Raw genomic sequence first — 18291 nt, 5'->3', positions numbered from 1 at the left:
TGGGAAAACAATTTAACTTTAGTTTATGTACATTGGTGCTAATTATTTAGATGATAAGAACTAAATTAGTTTCTTTTCTTAAAACCAAATAAATTCAAACCTCTTGAACTTCCTGAAACACTAAAGCAAAGTTTTGGGTAGAGTGGGCTAGAATAGATGGGGTGGGGAATATAATTGTATTTTATTTTTTAGATGAATCCTATCACCTAGGGGCAGTTTCTGCCCCTTTCCAAAAGTGAGTGATAGGGGTCACACTCTGGCCTCACCCTAATATTAGGCAGTGATGGAAAAATGCCTCGTTCAGCTCTCTGAATCAATAATTCTCAACCCTTTAGAACTGCAATATTGTATTCTAACTTGCCTTTACGACTACCGCTTCACTAAAAGTCATCCGTGCTATAATTATACACACGTTAAGCATATAAGCTAAAAATACATACTTTTACTAAAATTCTAGACACAAAAGGATAGGATGGGTTGCACTGAATTATCTAAGATAGCCATTCTAGAACCCAAGCAACAATTCTCAGCATTTTCTAATACAGACCACAGTGATTCTGAGCAGAGAGAGCTCATAATCCCTTCTGACTGAATTTCATGACGTCTGATCAGCCAAATGACGTTCCCAAAAGTTTTTGGACAAAGTATTAATTTTAGCTGAACATATCCTGTCTTTGACCAAATCTCCAAAATATTTTTTTACATGACAGATTTTGAGTTGTGCCAAAATTATACAATCAGGATTCCCCACGTAATTCAATGGTTGATCTCACTCAATAAACCATATGCGGTAGGTTGGGAAAAGTGGCCACACATGCTTCATCTCTTTGTATTCATACCCTCTTTGTCATGGAAGTTTGAGCGCCCTCAAACTTGACTCTGAACTTGGCCATGGGACATGTTTAACCAATGGGATGCTAGCAAACATGATGCAAGGACTGAAAAACACTTGTGCTTTGGGGCTTCCCCTCAGACCACCACCACCACCACCACCACCACCACATGAAGAAGCCCAAACGAGCCTATTGATGATGAAAGGCACGTGGTCCAGTCAGCCTTGCCACCCAAGCCAAGAGCTACCCCCACCCCCGGAAGCAGAGCTGACCAACAGCTAACTGCAGTCTTTTATCTGCCAGTAAATGAGAGCCAGCCTAAACCAGAAGAATCACCCTGTGCATTCCAACTCCCGATGCAAAGAAACAAGAATCAATTAAATGGCTGTTGTCTTAAACCACTAAGTTTTGGGGTGATTTGTTATTCAGTAAGAGCTAACTGACACACCATGAGATTTCAAATAATAGCCTACCATTTTCCTCACCCCTTGCCTTCAACTCCAATGATCCCTTTTTTAAATTGGCCATTGCTAGATCTTTCATTTTTTCCTAAACACAATGGGATTATGGGATTGCAGTCTGGAAACCAATTCAGAGATTTAAGAGATTGTCTCATAAATGGGAGAATGGGAGTGCAATAATTTTCACCAGCTGGGTTTTACTAATATTCAGCTGTCCTATCTCTGAAATGTATTCCAAATGGCTGAAATACACTGATGGCTGAAATACAAGCACCAAAGTCCAGCATCTTTTACTCGTAAAGTTACTTGAAATGTAGTGAAACAATGAAAGCTTTCAAGCAGAACAAGTTTTTCTCTTTTTTTTTTTTAATACACCAAGCAGGTGGCATACTATAGCCACAAAACCGGTATTCAAATTTCAATCCATCTCAACAGAAATTGGACAGTTATTTGGCTTCATCATGGATCAAAGCCCCCAGATATCTGTAGTTTTTGTACTAGAGATTCCAAAATTGAACAAGGGAGAACCATAAAACTAAGTTGTAGCCCATCCAAAATAAACCGTTGGTTTATGTCACTGATAAAAATCATTGTTTTAATGCTATTATAGCTACAATTATTATGGCATCTATTTTTTTCTGATTCCTATCATATGATATTTTTATTTTTGCATATTTAATGACTATTCTTGCTTAACTTTAGGACATTTGGATAGACTTCCCCATAAATTTCCAGACTGAAATCCACCTTCATACCAAAACTCGTACTGAATTATTTTTCTCATCAATCAGTGAGGAGGCAAAAACTGACAACTGATAAATTATACTTCAATTTAAAAAATGGTTAAAACCAAAAAAAAAGACGGTTAAAATTTAAAAAAAAAAAACAATAAGATTCTTGGATGTTAAAAACACTGACAACTAAAGTGGAGACTCATTGCAAACAAACAGGCTGGGGGAGGAATCCTTTTAACATTTTCAGAGTGAAATCTTCAGATGGTGTTATTTCTAAGTTTTCTTTCCTGCCGTTTTTATGCTTGTTGCATTTGGGGCAATTAAAAGACAAAAGAGCTTTAAGAGACTAGGCTTGGAGACCCTTTAGAGGCTTTCCCAGTGTTCAAGAAATGTGATGGGAATGGGTTAAATGTCTTCATTGAATGTAAGCGAGTGTCTGGCCTGGAGCCAGTCACTGTTTGGTTCGACCTGACCAACACGTAAACCATGTATGAGCGACGCGACTGGGGCTGCAAGGACCGAGAGAAACACGAGGAAATGATGGATTACCTCTCATCGCTGAGGAACAACAGCTCGGTCCATGTCGCCTTTCCTCTCTTCCGGTTTGACGTGGTGTGCAGGGACGAAGTCCTGTACCACTACGAAGTCCAGATGGAGAGCAAGGTGCGGCGGAAAAGCCTGGGCAAGCTCCTCATAGAATCCAGCAGATCACGGCCAGCAGCACACAGAGGAAGAGAGTTATGTTAGCTGTATGTAAGCACAATCGTGGCGCCTACAGGTTCTTCAGAGACGCGCTGCAATGTGAAATCGACGACTCTCCCCCAAGCGTGTCCGGGTGCTGCTCCAATGGGGTCCTGAGCCGGAGGACGAAGTGTGGGGACAGCCAGCACTCCCACGTGGTTGGTCACTCTGGTGGCTGCTGTCCCTGCACTCCCAAGCCAGAACACTTCTCTCAGGCCTGTCCTCTCCCTGGTCTCACGCCGCTTACCAGGTGCCCTCAGAGCTGTGGCCTCCTCAGCCCTCCCCGTGCCAGGCTGCACCCTGAGAGCACAGAACCTTGGGAAGGAGACGGCCACGCTGCCCCTCCCGCTCTCTCCTAGAAGAGCAGGAGGCCAGGACAGAGCAACGGGAAGAAGATGCTGTGGGAAGCCCCGGCGGATGCCTAGGCACAAGGCGCATGCTCTCATAGTTGCCGCCCGCTCACTCGGCTCTCGCCTCTCGCGAGAGTGAGAATCCTTCCGCGTAGCGTTCCTCGACTTTCTTCCAGCGGAATGACAGAGGCGCCCACCGGCACCACTATCACCACCACACGCTCACAGTTGGACAATGGAGTGTTTATACCCACCTTTCTGAAAGTTCTGGAGCCCTGGGTCAGGGTCTGGCTGCTTCCCAAAGAGGAATGGACTCGGTGTAGATTTGGGCTTTTGGGCGTAGAGACAGGCTTCGGAAAGCCTCCCGTTTCGTGGATGGGATGCTCGGATGCAGACCTTGGGAAGGTCTTTGGTGCCGGGACACAAAGAAGCGAGGGAGCTCCTTATGGCTGTGCTTTCATGGATCCACAGTTAGAGCAGAGCTGTGGCAGGGGACCAGACGACTCTGGGAGGAAGGCTGTCTCCCTCACTCCATTGCTGCCAGTGAGGGGCTGAGAGGACCAGGAACAGGTGTGATTGGGGCCTACCACGGGGACTCTGGCTTCTCCGGGCTTTTGGACTTGGCCACATCCTGACCTTAATCTCTTGATCTCATGGCAGTGACTCGAGTTTTTCTTTCATAGAAAAAAGCCGGAGGCTCTGCCTGCTCTTCTCCGTCACCTCTCACCACTGTTTCCGCTCCTGCCTCTCACGCCACCCCAGATACCCAAGTTCTTACTCTCAAGGGGAGAATAACATCAGGGAGCCCCTCGTCTTCCCCCAAAATGGCCCCTCTTTCCTGGCATATTTAGTGCTGTTTCCTCTCCTATCTTGGTGCTGATAGCTCTCTGAAGGTGGGTATCCCTCCCCACTGCCCCGCCCATCCCCCCGCCTGCTTAGAGAGCCCCCAGTCAGCAGCGGGCCCCTCTGCCTGCACTCCCCAGCCTGGCCCCTCGCTGCCACACAGAGCCACCAGTGCCACTGCCCTGGCCGGCAGCGCAGGGTGCAGCGGGAACGCCTCTCAGTGGCCAAACAGCTGCTTTTCTCTCCAGTATCACCTGTGGCAGCAGGTGGCAGCCAGGAGAAGGTCTTCCTCTCCTCTCGTGGGATAGAGAGAGTTCAAGCTCACCCTGATCTCTAGGGCGATCTCTTCCCTTGTTCCCCTTCCAGGGAAGAAAATGACCAAATCCTTATCCAGGAAGAAGCACCTAACGCTTTCCCTTGGACAACCTTGAGCTCTGCTTTAGGGAGTGTCCCAAAGGTTCTGCCTTCGTGAGGTTGCTCGCGAGGAGGCCTGTCCGTCCTTCTGACCGCTGTCTGCTCACGTCCCACCCTCTGCCCTGACTCGGGCCGCCCGTGCTGGCAGATCTCTCGGGAGCTGTTCCTGCTTCTCCCCCCCTCCGCCCCCCCCCGCCCGCCTCGCCTCCTCCACACCCACCCCCGTTCCCGCCTGTGCAGGGGGGCCTGTACACACGGCCTCCTTCCCCCGGCCCAGCCCTGCGCTGTGCGTTGCTCTTGACTAGCCAGCAGTGGACGTGGCCTTGCAGCTTTACACAGGAATAAGCCCACCTTTGCCCCTACCCTGATGGCTCCCAGGGGATTTTACCCAAGGGGGAGAGTTTTAATGGCTGGGAGGGGATTGGAGGGCTCATTCCAAGAATGACAGAAGCATATTTAGGAAAAGATTTTCCTCTGATCCCTGATGTGTCTCAAAGGACACAGGATGATAAATATTTACTGTATTAGATCATGGATTTCTTTTTTTTATTTTCCTTTAAAAACCAAAACAAGTTTATTAAAGTAAACTTTTTTTTTTTTTAGAGATCGTGGATTTCTGATGCCTCCCACTAAAGGTGTCCGAAAGGGACCCCAGCGTAAATGCCACATAAGGTGAGTTCAGTGTACGACGTTCTCTCTTTCTGCTCCCTGGATACCTGTCAGCGAGCCCGCTGGTAGATGGGCGCTTTGTGCTGGGCCCTGCTGGTCCAGCTGCCTCCAAGGGCTGCTGTCGGGGGAGGGGCTGCCTGAGACCTGCGGGTCACCCTGTTGTTGGTTTTGAGCCCATTCAGTTCTCAACTATCAATCTTTCTCCATTTCCCCAATGTCTTGGTTTTGAGAAACATAGCAGGCCTTTTGTACCAGGCTTTTTTGTTTGTTTCTTTGAGGGATGTTAAAATATTAATTTTGAGGTTTTTTTTTTTTTAGTTGTATCTACCGTATTTCAGGTTATTTTCGTTGATGCCAGATAGATGTGTGTATGAGATGTTTATGGTTCTTTTTTTAACCCTTCCTGGTTTGTTTTTTTTAGAGGAAACTTTGAAGATAAACTCCTTCTTGATATATATATTTTTTTCTTTAGCAACTTGTTATCACTGGAAGCAAAGGGGAAAAGTGACCTCTTTTTGCATTGGTTATATTTGTTTTTTGTTTGTTTGTTTGTTTTCATCTATTTATTTATTTATTTTTGGCTGCATTGGGTCTTCGTTGCTGCTCGCGGGCTTTCTCTAGTTGCGGTGAGCAGGGGCTACTCTTCTATGCAGTGCGCGGGCTTCTCATTGCGGTGGCTTTTATTGTTGCGGAGCACGGGCTCTAGAGCGCACGCTCAATAGTTGTGGCTCACGGGCTTAGTTGCTCCGTGGCATGTGGGATCTTCCCGGACCAGGCCTTGAACCCGTGTCCCCTGCATTGGTAGGCGGATTCGTAACCACTGTGCCACTAGGGAAGTCCTGTATTTGGTTTTTGGGGTTTTTCGTTTTTGTTTTCCTGGGGTTTTTTTTTTTTTTTTTTTCTTTCTTTGTTGGTTTGTTTTGGCTGCCCCATGTGGCTTGTGGGATTTTAGTTAGTTCCCTGACCAGGGATTGAACCCGAGCTCTCAGCAGTGAGAGCGTGGAGTCCTAACCACTGGATTGCCAGGAATTCCCTCATTGGTTGTACTTGTATGTCACAAATAAAAGATACTTTGTTCAGCTGAAAAAAAAAATTTAATATTCTCAGTGGAATCTGGAGTGAAGTACTGGACCTCTCCTCTGAAGGATATATTTCCACCAGGGTTTCAGAAACTGTTCATGTAATGCCAAAATGAACTGAAGTAAGAAACACTCCCTTTAAAAAGCAGGTGTCTGATAGGCAGGTCACTTAGATATAAGAAGTTTCTGACTACAAGCCAGTCATTTGTTTTTTTTGAAAACTAGAAGCTTGGTGGAGTAAATACAGAATTAACATTCTCAAGTTGAACAGACTCAAATCTTTATATTAAAACAGTAATTATCTTGCTTGTGTGCTGGATGATGAAAGGTCATTGAGGAAAAAATAGAGGGAATATTGAAGGGCATGTGCTTAATAAAAATGCTCACCCCATCATCTAATGATTAGATATTATTTAATAGCTTATTAGATCCTGGGAGAGAACAGACTAAGATTAATTTCATGATTATAAGAAACCAGTACCGAGACTTGCAAGAAGAAGTTTGTTGAAAATTATGCTCTAGCTTTTCTACGGTTGAAACACTAGAACTTCCTGTCATTTAGATAGTGAACTGGGCCTTACATGATCACAGGCTTGGGTTCACATGATAAAAATAAATAATCCAATGAACCTCCTTCCTGAGAGAAAATCTTTCAGAGCTAGAAGAAAAAGAGAAGGCTTAGTCTGTGCAGCCTGGGGTTTCTGTGGTTTACATTGTACATATGCAAACACAATCCCTCAGGACACTTAACAAGTAATAAGTAATTATAACCCCTTTATTCAGAATCCAGTAACTAGGCTGACGGTAAAGCAGCTCTGTGGGGCTTTCTTTTTGGTGGGTGTGAGTTTATGACAGTAAGCATAACCTTTTCCAAACTTTGAATCGCTATTGACCCTGTATTATATATTCCACATGCCTTACCTAACTTAATCTTCACAAACAACTGTGCAAGATAGATGAGAAAATTGAAGTTAAGGAGGGACTTCCCGGTGGTCCAGTGGTAAACAATCAGCCTTCCAATGCAGGGGACGTAGGTTCAATCCCAGGACAGGGAACTAAGATGCCACATACCACGGGGCAACTAAGACCTTGCACCACAACTACTGAGCCCGCGTGCCTCAACTAGAGAGCCCGCGTGCTGCAAACTACAGAGCCAATGCACCCTGGAGCCTGCGCACACAACTAGAGAGAAAAATCCCGCACACCTCAACTAGAGAGAAGCCCACGTGCTGCAACGAAGAGCCCGCACGCCGCAACAAAGATCCTGCATGCCACAATGAAGAACCGATGCAGCCAAAAAAATAAAAATAAAAAATGAAGTTAAGGAGAAAAGATAACTTGCCTGTGATTGTGTAGTTTATAAATAATGAAGACAGGATTTGGACCAAAGAAGAGTTTTGCCAATGACTTCATTTTTAGCCAGTACCTTCCTCTTAACAAAAGAAGTAGCGATGAGGAAACTAGAAGATCCTAGGTTTTGTGGCTGTAACTCACTTTTTTTTAAAAATATGGAACACTTCACAAATTTGCATATTCGTGGAGTGCATTGCGTATGGTCAGGGGCCGTGCTAACCTTCTCTGTATCGTTTCAATTTTAGTGTACGTGCTACAGAAGTGAGCACTGTAATTCACACTTGGCCGATAAAGAGAGACCAAAAACGGTTGATTGGCACTACAAATAAACCCATGCAATATATTAGACCTGACCCCTAGCAATATTTTCTTTACCTGCCTTCAGTCATTAAGCTTCAACACTCTTAATCAATGGATACGTATGTCAGCTGGGTTTATTGCATATGAAAAATGCCCAGGAACAAACAAAAAATAATATGTTGTTCCCAGGAGCAAGTAAGAGATTATTGATCATGATACATGAGAGTTCACTCAGGTGCTTTGATGTAGTTGAGTGAGCAAGAGAAAAGAAGAACAGGTTGGTGAAATAGAGCTCATGTAAAGAGGTGGATATTCTCCATGCTTTTGACAAACTTAGTTTATGAGTAGAAATCTGTGCCACAGAGCTTGCCACCCAGCAACCACACAAAACCTAGTAACGCTTACCTGGTAAGCAGAATAACTTAATTCTCCTGTTTTCAAAGCTAGTAATATGAGACACAAAAGGAAAACATAGGGAATCTAAAGAAATTACAGGGAGATGGAATCTTTGCCAAGGCTGGACTTAGTATTCTGGCAAAGCTTTCTCTAATTAGGATAGGATAGGATATTTTAATCTATAGGATAGGATATTTTCCAGGATAATTTTGAATACACTATTATTGTTAATAATCATTGCTTATGAATTCATTAAGTAAAGAAATTTATGTGTGTTCTGCTCATAGAATTTCATACAAAGTCTTCATGGCAATATCCCAATATCTCTACTCCTTCTCAGCATTCTTCACTGGTTCCTCTGCCTCTGCTCACATCTTACAATTGGGACCTCTGAAGTATTTGTCCTTCACTCACCTTTCTTTTTCTCTCTCCCTATTCTCTTGGCTTCAGCCATCATGTCTATGGATTTGATCCCTCATCTGTATTACCAGCTCACATTTCGCTCGAATTCTAGGCAGTTTTTTCCATCACTGTGTCTGACATCTTCATTTATCAATGTGTTTACTAGTTTCTTTTCAAAGTCATTAGAATGGCCTAGACTAGTCTCGTCGTTGCCCTTTGAGTATGCCAGGCACATTCCCACCTGCAGGCCTTTGCATCCGCCGTTTCCTCTGGCTGGAACACTGTTCCCCTGCATATGCATGGCTTGCTCCCTTACTTCCTTCATGTCTTTATCTAGTGTCAATGAGAGATTCCTGACCACCCTCTTTAAAACTGCAACACAAACTACGCTAGACCCCTGTATTCCCTGTTCCCTCTCCCTGCCTTACTCTTCTCCATAGCAATTAGCACTTCTAAAATTTATGTGTTGCTTATTTGTCTATTGTCTATCTCTCCATGCTAGCTTCCGAGGGCAGGAATTTTTTTGTCTAATGTGTTCAATTCTACATCCCTGGTGCTTACAACAGTGATGCAAAGTAGGCACCCAATATTACCTGTTGAATGGAATGAATGAAAGAATGAATGAATGATTACCCCACTGGCACCTCACATAAAACTCCTTCTTTTTTGTAAATCTGCTCCTCTTCCTTCCCATAAATAGTAACATCAGCCTCCTTCCACTCACTCAGACCAAAAATCTCAATCACTTTCAACAATACCTCTCTTTATCCCTTTGTTCAGTAACATGTCAAATTATTTTAAGTCATCTTGAAATCCCACTTACCCACCTCTTACTACCTATTCCATTTCTATTTCCCTAGCCCTGGTCCAGGGTCTCATCACCTCTCCTGCCCTTCACAGAGACTGCTGCGTAAGTTCAAGCCTCACTTGCCTCCAGCCTCTATTCTTCCTAAAATGCCATGTCAGATCATATCATGCCCTGTTCTAAATCCTTAGCATGGAATTGAAGACTGTCCATGACCTGATCTCAAACCATTCTGCAATCCTCACCTGTCCACATGCTCTGTACCCAGACACATTAGACAGCTCCCAGTATCCCAAAGCCATGAGGTACTGTGATGTCTCCAAGCCTTGCCCGTGTTGTTCCCTCAGCTGCCCTTGTTCTGAAAGTGTTCCCTGATCTCTCTCTCTCCTCCACTTCCCACCACTTTGTTGATACCTCTGTTTTAGCACTTACCCATTTAATCTTAAATGTTAAATGTTCGTCTCTCACCACAAACCACAATCGCTTTGAGAACTGCCAGCAGGCATCATTTATCTTTATACAAATCATAGTGCCTAGCCCAGTGTTTGATGGAGTAGGGGCTAAGGAAATGTGTATCAACTTGCTGAGTGAAATGTGAGTACATACTGAAAGTTCCATGTAGTGTGATGGGATAGAAATTCTCTAATAGGATTCAGAAAAAAAGGCACCTGTTTAATAAGGGCACGATTTAGGCTAATTTTTACTCATTATTCAGACCAGATTATAGGACCACTGAGGAAAACCTACCACATGGCCCTAGTCTAAACCAGCACAGACTATGCTTTATTCATAACGCTGGTCTCAATCATATGTGACAGATGAATTCCCCCAGCCCCACGCCCAGCATCACAACTACCACTCCCATTTCCGGGCTGGGCAACTACCAAGCTATGAAATAGAATCATTACTTACATAAGCAAATCAAAATGAAGATAATTGGTGGGAGAAGGGGGAAGGGTGTGGGAGGGATAATTCCATACATTTCATCTTATTTTATTCATCATATTTGATTTCATTTTATTTCACCTTTAAAAATAAATATATAGAAATGTGCTTAAATGCACAAATGTGACTGTATCGACATACTTTTATTGTATATTCATGTTTTTCTTCTTTTTCTTCTTTGCTAGCTCCCCCTCCCTCACCTTCCCCCTTTTTCGCCTTAGCCCATGTTAACAGTCTACCATAATTTTCTTCCTTCTCACACAAGCATATGAGAAATCTATTAATCATATACACATGTAGGAGTTTGTAATTGTTTGTTTTATAAAAACTGGATTATTTTATGCACTCTTTGCTCAATCATGTTACCTCTTGATAATCCCTCCAAATCAACTGGAATAGGTAGGTCCTAGTAGGTAGATTCTTTGTACTGGCTGCATAAAATTCCCCCATCTTATTTATACAGGATAGATTCCTGGGAGTGAAATTTCTGGGTCAGAGTGTATTTGTATTTATAATTTTAGTACTGTTGCCAGATGCTATATTACCAAAAGGCTATAACAACGCATATTTTCACCTGCAGTAAATGAGGGAACCCTTTGCCCTGCATTCCCACCAGCAATTGGTATTGTTGGGCTTTTCAATTTCCATCTGTCTGAGAGTTATAAAATGACATCTTGGGGTTACTTAAATTTGCATCTCCAGATCACTAGTGAGTTTGAGAATATTCATATGTTTGCTACCTATCTGAATTTTCTCTTCTGTGAATTGTTTGTTCATGCTTTTTGATTATATCTCTACTGGAGTCTTTTGGCAACTTGTCTCAATTTGCAAGAGGTCTTTGAATATTATAAATACTAAACATTTGTCTGTTCTCTGTATTACATATGTTTTCCCATGGCTTTCATTTGCATTTTGACTTAGTTTATAATATCTTCTGCCATATGTACATAATCAAACTTTTCTTTAACAGTTTCTAGATTTGCAGTCATGGGTAAGGTGTCTCCAGCCCCTAGATATTCCATATAGACACCTAGATTTTGTTATAACATATTAATATTTTTACATTAAAATTTTAACCCATTTGAAATTTTTTTCTTTTGATTTAAGATGCAGATAAAGGTAGGATTACAAGTTTATTTTTAATATTTATTTATTTGGCTGCCCTGAGTCTTAGTTGTGTCACGCGGGATCTTTAGTTGCAGCATGCGAGCTCTTTTAGTTGTGGCATGTGGGCTCTTAGCTGCGTCTTGCGGGATCTAGTTCCCTAACCAGGATCGAACCCTGGTCCCCTGCATCAGGAGCACAGAGTCTTAACCACTGGACCACGAGGGAAGTCCCACAAGCTTATTTTTTATATTAATAGACAGTTGTGCCAGCAACATTTATTAAATAATTCATCCTTTCTCACTGAATTGAGGTATCTGCCAGTTTTGCATTTATTAGTTCTCACATATAATGGGATATATATTTTTATTTTTTTTAAGTTATTATCTTAAAAAATTTATTGAGGTATAATTGACATAAAACATTAATTTCAGGTGTATAACACAATGATATAATATCTGTATATATTTCAAAATGATCACCATAAGTGTAGTCAACATCTGTCACTACACAGTTAAAATTTTTTTTCTTCACATGAGGACTATTAGGATCTCCTCTCTTAGCAACCTTCAAATATGCTACACAGAATTTTTTTTTTTACTATTTTTTTAATAGATCTTTATTGGAGTATAATTGCTTCGCAATACTATGCTAGTTTCTGTTGCACAACAAGGCAAATCAGCCATATGCATACACATGTCCCCATATCCCCTCCCTCTTGAGCCTCCCTCCCATCCTCCCTCTCCCACCCCTCTAGGTCATCACAAAGCACCGAGCTGATCTCCCTGTGCTATGCTGCTGCTTCCCACCAGCCAACTATTTTACATTCGTTAGTGTATATATGTCAGTGCTACTCTCATTTGCCCCAGCTTTGCCCTCCCACCCCATGTCATCAAGTCCATTCTCTATGTCTACCTCTTTATTCCTGCCCTGCAAATAGGCTCATCAGTACCATTTTTTTTCTTTAGATTCCATATATATGCGTTAGCATACAGTATTTGTTTTTCTCTTTCTGACTTACTTCACTCTGTATGATAGGCTCTAGGTCCATCCACCTCACTACAAATAACTCAATTTCATTTCTTTTTATGGCTGAGTAATATTCCATTGTATATATGTGCCACATCTTTATCCATTCATCTATCGACGAACACTTAGGTTGCTTCCATGTCCTGGCTATTGTAAACAGTGCTGAAAGGAACATTGTGGTGCATGTCTCTTTTTGAATTATGGTTTTCTCGGGGTATATGCCCAATAGTGGGATTGCTGGATCATATGGTAATTCTATTTGTAGTTTTTTTAGGAACCTCCATACTGTTTTCTATAGTGGTTGTATCAATTTACATTCCCACCAACAGTACAAGATGGTTCCCTTTTCTCCACACCCTCTCCAGCATTTCTTGTTTCTATATTTTTTGATAATGGCCATTCTGACTGGCGTGAGGTGATATCTCATTGTAGTTTTGATTTGCATTTCTCTAATAATTAGTGATGTTGAGCATCTTTTCATGTGCCTCTTGGCCATCTGTATGTCTTCCTTGGTGAAATGTCTATGTAGGTTTTCCACCCATTTTTTAACTGGATTGTTTGTATTTTTGATATTGAGCTCCATAAGCACTTTGTATATTTTGGAGATTAATCCTTTGTCTGTTTTTTCATTTACAAATACTTTCTCCCATTCTGAGGGTTGTCTTTTTGTCTTGTTTATGGTTTCCTTTGCTGTGCAAAAGCTTTTAAGTTTAATTACGTCCCATTTGTTTATTTTTGTTTTTATTTCTGTTGCTCTAGGAGGTGGGTCAAAAAAGATCTTCCTGAGGTTTATGTCAAAGAGTGTTTTTCCTATGTTTTCCTCTAAAAGTTTTATAGTGTTTGGTATTACATTTAAGTCTAATCCATTTGGAGTTTATTTTTGTGTATGGTGTTAAGTAGTGTTCTTTTTTTTTTTTTCTCTCATGTTTGCTTGGCATAAATTATTTAATGTACTTATGGGTGCAATTTACACCATGTTAACACATTTTTTTTTAAATATATTTATTTATTTTTTAATATCTTTATTACAGTATAATTGCTCCACAATGGTGTTTCAGCCTCTGCTCTGTAACAAAGTGAATCAGCCACACACAGACACATGTCCCCACATCTCCTCCCTCCCGCGTCTCCCTCCCTCCCACCCTCCCTATCCCACACCTCTAGGTGGTCACAAAGCACTGAGCTGATCTCCCTGTGCTATGCAGCTGCTTCCAACTAGCTATCTATTTTACGTTTGGTAATGTATATATGTCCATGCCACTCTCTCACTTTGTCCCAGCTTACCCTTCCCCCTCCCTGTATCCTCAAGTGCATTCTCTAGTAGGTCTGCATCTTTGTTCCTGCCTTGCCCCTAGGTTCTTCTGACCATTTTCTTTTTTTTTTTTTGATTCCCTATATATGTGTTAGCATACGATATTTGTTTTTCTCCTTCTGACTTACTTCACTCTGTATGACAGACTCTAGGTCCATCCACCTCACTACAAATAACTCAGTTTCATTCCTTTTTATGGCTGAGTAATATTCCATTGTATATATGTGCCACATCTTCTTTATCCATTCATCTGTTGATGGACACTTAGGTTGCTTCCATGTCTTGGCTATTGTAAATAGAGTTGGAATGAACATTTTGGTACATGTCTCTTTTTGAATTATGGTTTTCTCAGGGTATATGCCCAGTAGTGGGATTGCTGGGTCGTATGGTAGTTCTATTTTTAGTTTTTAAAGGAACCTCCATACTGTTCTCCATAGTGGCTGTATCAATTTACATTCCCACCAACAGTGCAAGAGGGTTCCCTTTTCTCCACACCCTCTCCAGCATTTATTGTTTGTAGATTTTTTGATGATGGCCATTCTGACCGGTGTGAGATGATATCTCATTGTAGTTTTGATTTGCACTTCTCTAATGATTAATGATGTTGAGCATTCTTTCATGTGTTTGTTGGTAATCTGTATATCTTCTTTGGAGAAATGTCTATTTAGGTCTTCTGCCCATTTTTGGATTGGGTTTCTTTTCTTGATATTGAGCTGCATGAGTTGCTTGTATGTTTTGGAGATTAATCCTTTGTCAGTTGCTTCATTTGCAAATATTTTCTCCCATTCTGAGGGTTGTCTTTTCATCTTGTTTATGGTTTCCTTTGCTGTGCAAAAGCTTTTAAGCTTCATTAGGTCTCATTTGTTTATTTTTGTTTTTATTTCCATTTCTCTAGGAGGTGGGTCAAAAAAGATCTTGCTGTGATTTATGTCATAGAGTGTTCTACCTATGTTTTCCTCTAAGAGTTTGATAGTGTCTGGCCTTACATTTAGGTCTTTAATCCATTTTGAGTTTATTTTTGTGTATGGTGTCTTTTACATGTAGCTGTCCAGTTTTCCCAGCACTACTTATTGAAGAGGCTGTCTTTTCTCCATTGAATACTCTTGCCTCCTTTATAAAAGATAAGGTGACAGTATGTGTGTGAGTTTATCTCTGGGCTTTCTATCCTGTTCCATTGATCCATAGTTCTGTTTTTGTGCCAGTGCCATACTGTCATGATTACTGTAGCTTCGTAGTATAGTCTGAAGTCAGGGAGCCTGATTCCTCCAGCTCCATTTTTCTTTCTCAAGATTGCTTTGGCTATTCGGGGTCTTTTGTGTTTCCATACAAATTGTGAATTTTTTTGTTCTAGTTCTGTGAAAAATGCCACTGGTAGTTTGATAGGGATTGCACTGAATGTGTAGATTGCTTTGGGTAGTAGAGTCATTTTCACAATGTTGATTCTTCCAATCCAAGAACATGGTATATCTCTCCATCTGTTTGTATCATCTTTAATTTCTTTCATCAGTGTCTTATAATTTTCTGCATACAGGTCTTTTGTCTCCTTAGGTAGGTTTATTCCTAGATATATTATTCTTTTGGTTGCAATGGTAAATGAGAGTGTGTCCTTAATTTCACTTTCAGATTTTTCATCATTAGTGTATAGGAATACAAGATATTTCTGTGCATAAACTTTGTATCCTGCTACTTTACCAAATTCATTGATTAGCTCTAGTAGTTTTCTGGTAGCACCTTTAGGATTCTCTATGTATAGTATCATGTCATCCGCAAACAGTGACAGCTTTACTTCTTCTTTTCCAATTTGGATTCCTTTTATTTCTTTTTCTTCTCTGATTGCTGTGGCTAAAACTTCCAAAACTATGTTGAATAATAGTGGTGAGAGTGGGCAACCTTGTCTTGTTCCTGATCTTAGTGGAAATGGTTTCAGTTTTTCACCCTTGAGGACGATGTTGGCTGTGGGTTTGTCATATATGGCCTTTATTATGTTGAGGAAAGTTCCCTCTATGCCTACTTTCTGGAGAGTTTTTATCATAAATGGGTGTTGATTTTGTCGAAAGCTTTCTCTGCATCTATTGAGATGATCATATGGTTTTTCTCCTTCAATTTGTTAATATGGTGTATCACGTTGATTGATTTGCATATATTGAAGAATCCTTGCATTCCTGGAGTAAACCCCACTTGATCAAAATGTATGATCCTTTTAATGTGCTGTTGGATTCTGTTTGCTAGTATGTTGTTGAGGATTTTTGCATCTATGTTCATCAGTGATATTGGCCTGTAGTTTTCTTTCTTTGTGGCATCTTTGTCTGGTTTTGGTATCAGAGTGATGGTGGCCTCATAGAATGAGTTTGGGAGTGTTCCTCCCTCTGCTATATTTTGGAAGAGTTTGAGAAAGATAGGTGTTAGCTCTTCTCTAAATGTTTGACAGAATTCGCCTGTGAAGCCATCTGGTCCTGGGCTTTTGTTTGTTGGAAGATTTTTAATAACAGTTTCATTTTCAGTGCTTGTGATTGGTCTGTTCATATTTTCTATTTCTTCCTGGTTCAGTCTCGGAAAGTTGTGAATTTCTAAGAATTTGTCCATTTCTTCCAGGTTGTCCATTTTATTGGCCTATAGTTGCTTGTAGTAATCTCTCATGATCCTTTGTATTTCTGCAGTGTCAGTGGTTACTTCTCCTTTTTCATTTCTAATTCTGTTGATTTGAGTCTTCTCCCTTTTTTCCTTGATAAGTCTGGCTAATGGTCTATCAATTTTGTTTATCTTCTCAAAGAACCAGCTTTTAGTTTTATTGATCTTTGCTATCGTGTCCTTCATTTCTTTTTCATTTATTTCTGATCTGATCTTTATGATTTCTTTCCTTCTGCTAACTTTGGGGTTTTTTTTGTTCTTCTTTCTCTAATTGCTTTAGGTTTAAGGTTAGGTTGTTTATTTGAGATGTTTCTTGTTTCTTAAGGTAGGCTGGTATAGCTATAATCTTCCCTCTTAGAACTGCTTTTGCTGCATCCCATAGGTTTTAGGTCGTTGTGTTTTCATTGTCATTTGCTTCTAGGTATTTTTTGATTTCCTCTTTGATTCTTTCAGTGATCTCTTGGTTATTAAGTGCTGTGTTGTTTAGCCTCCATGTGTTTGTACTTCTTACAGATGTTTTCCTGTAATTGATATCTAGTCTCATAGCGTTGTGGTCGGAAAAGACACTTGATACGATTTCAATTTTCTTAAATTTACCAAGCCTTGATTTGTGACCCAAGATATGATCTGTCCTGGAGAATGTTCCATGAGCACTTGAGAAGAATGTGTATTCTGTTGTTTTTGGATGGAATGTCCTATAAATATCAATTAAGTCCATCTTGTTTAATGTATCATTTAAGGCTTGTGTTTCCTTATTTATTTTCATTTTGGATGATCTATCCATTGGTGAAAGTGGGGTGTTAAAGTCCCCTACTATGATTGTGTTACTGTCGATTTCCCCTTTTATGGCTGTTAGCATTTGCCTTATGTATTGAGGTGCTCCTATGTTGGGTGCATAAATATTTACAATTGTAATATTCTTGGATTGATCCCTTGATCATTATGTAGTGTCCTTTGTCTTTTGTAATAGTCTTTGTTTTAAAGTCTATTTTGTCTGATATGAGAATTGCTACTCCAGCTTTCTTTTGATTTCCATTTGCATGGAATGTCTTTTTCCATCCCCTCACTTTCAGTCTGTATGTGTCCCTAGGTCTGAAGTGGGTCTCTTGTAGACAGCATATATACAGGTCTTGTTTTTGTATCCATTCAGCCAGTCTGTGTCTTTTGGTTGGAGCATTTAATCGATTTACATTTAAGGTAATTATCGATATGTATGTTCCTATTACCATTTTCTTAATTGTTTTGGGTTTATTATTGTAGGTGTTTTCCTTCTCTTGTGTTTCCTGCCTAGAGAAGTTCCTTTAGCATTTGTTGTAATGCTGGTTTGGTGATGCTGAATTCTCTTAGCTTTTGCTTGTCTGTAAAGCTTTTAATTTCTCTGTCAAATCTGAATGAGATCCTTGCTGGGTAGAGTAATCTTGGTTGTAGGTTTTTCTCTTTCATCACTTTAAATATGTCCTGCCACTCCCTTCTGGCTTGCAGAGTTTCTGCTGGAAGATCAGCTGTTAACCTTATGGGGATTCCCTTATGTGTTACTTGTTGTTTTTCCCTTGCTGCTTTTAATATTTGTTCTTTGTATTTAATTTTTGATAGTTTGATTAATATGTGTCTTGGCGTGTTTCTCCTTGGATTTATCCTGTATGGGACTCTCTATGCTTCCTGGACTTGATTAACTATTTCCTTTCCCATATTAGGGAAGTTTTCCACTATAATCTCTTCAAATATTTTCTCAGTCCCTTTCTTTCTTCTCTTCTTCTTCTGGGACCCCTATAATTCGAATGTTGGTGCGTTTAATGTTGTCCCAGAGGTCCCTGAGACTGTCCTCAGTTCTTTTCATTCTTTTTTCTTTATTCTGCTCTGCAGTAGTTATTTCCACTATTTTATCTTCCAGGT

The 18291-nt window shown here is 40.8% G+C and overlaps 1 pseudogene across 1 annotated transcript; it reads left to right on the top strand.

Annotated features, from left to right (window-relative positions):
• Positions 1 to 2370: 2370 nt before the first annotated feature.
• On the top strand, positions 2371 to 3987 carry LOC309635141 (N-alpha-acetyltransferase 40 pseudogene; annotated as a pseudogene). The gene has a single exon. The product of its transcript is annotated as an N-alpha-acetyltransferase 40 pseudogene (transcript).
• The last annotated feature ends 14304 nt before the right edge of the window (positions 3988 to 18291 follow it).

The sequence above is a fragment of the Balaenoptera borealis genome (assembly GCF_965194805.1).
Source record: "Balaenoptera borealis genome assembly, chromosome: 9".
NCBI classification, from domain to species: domain Eukaryota; kingdom Metazoa; phylum Chordata; class Mammalia; order Artiodactyla; family Balaenopteridae; genus Balaenoptera; species Balaenoptera borealis.
The sequence above is the reverse complement of the archived record's forward strand: the minus strand, read 5'-3'. Positions and strand labels throughout refer to the sequence as shown.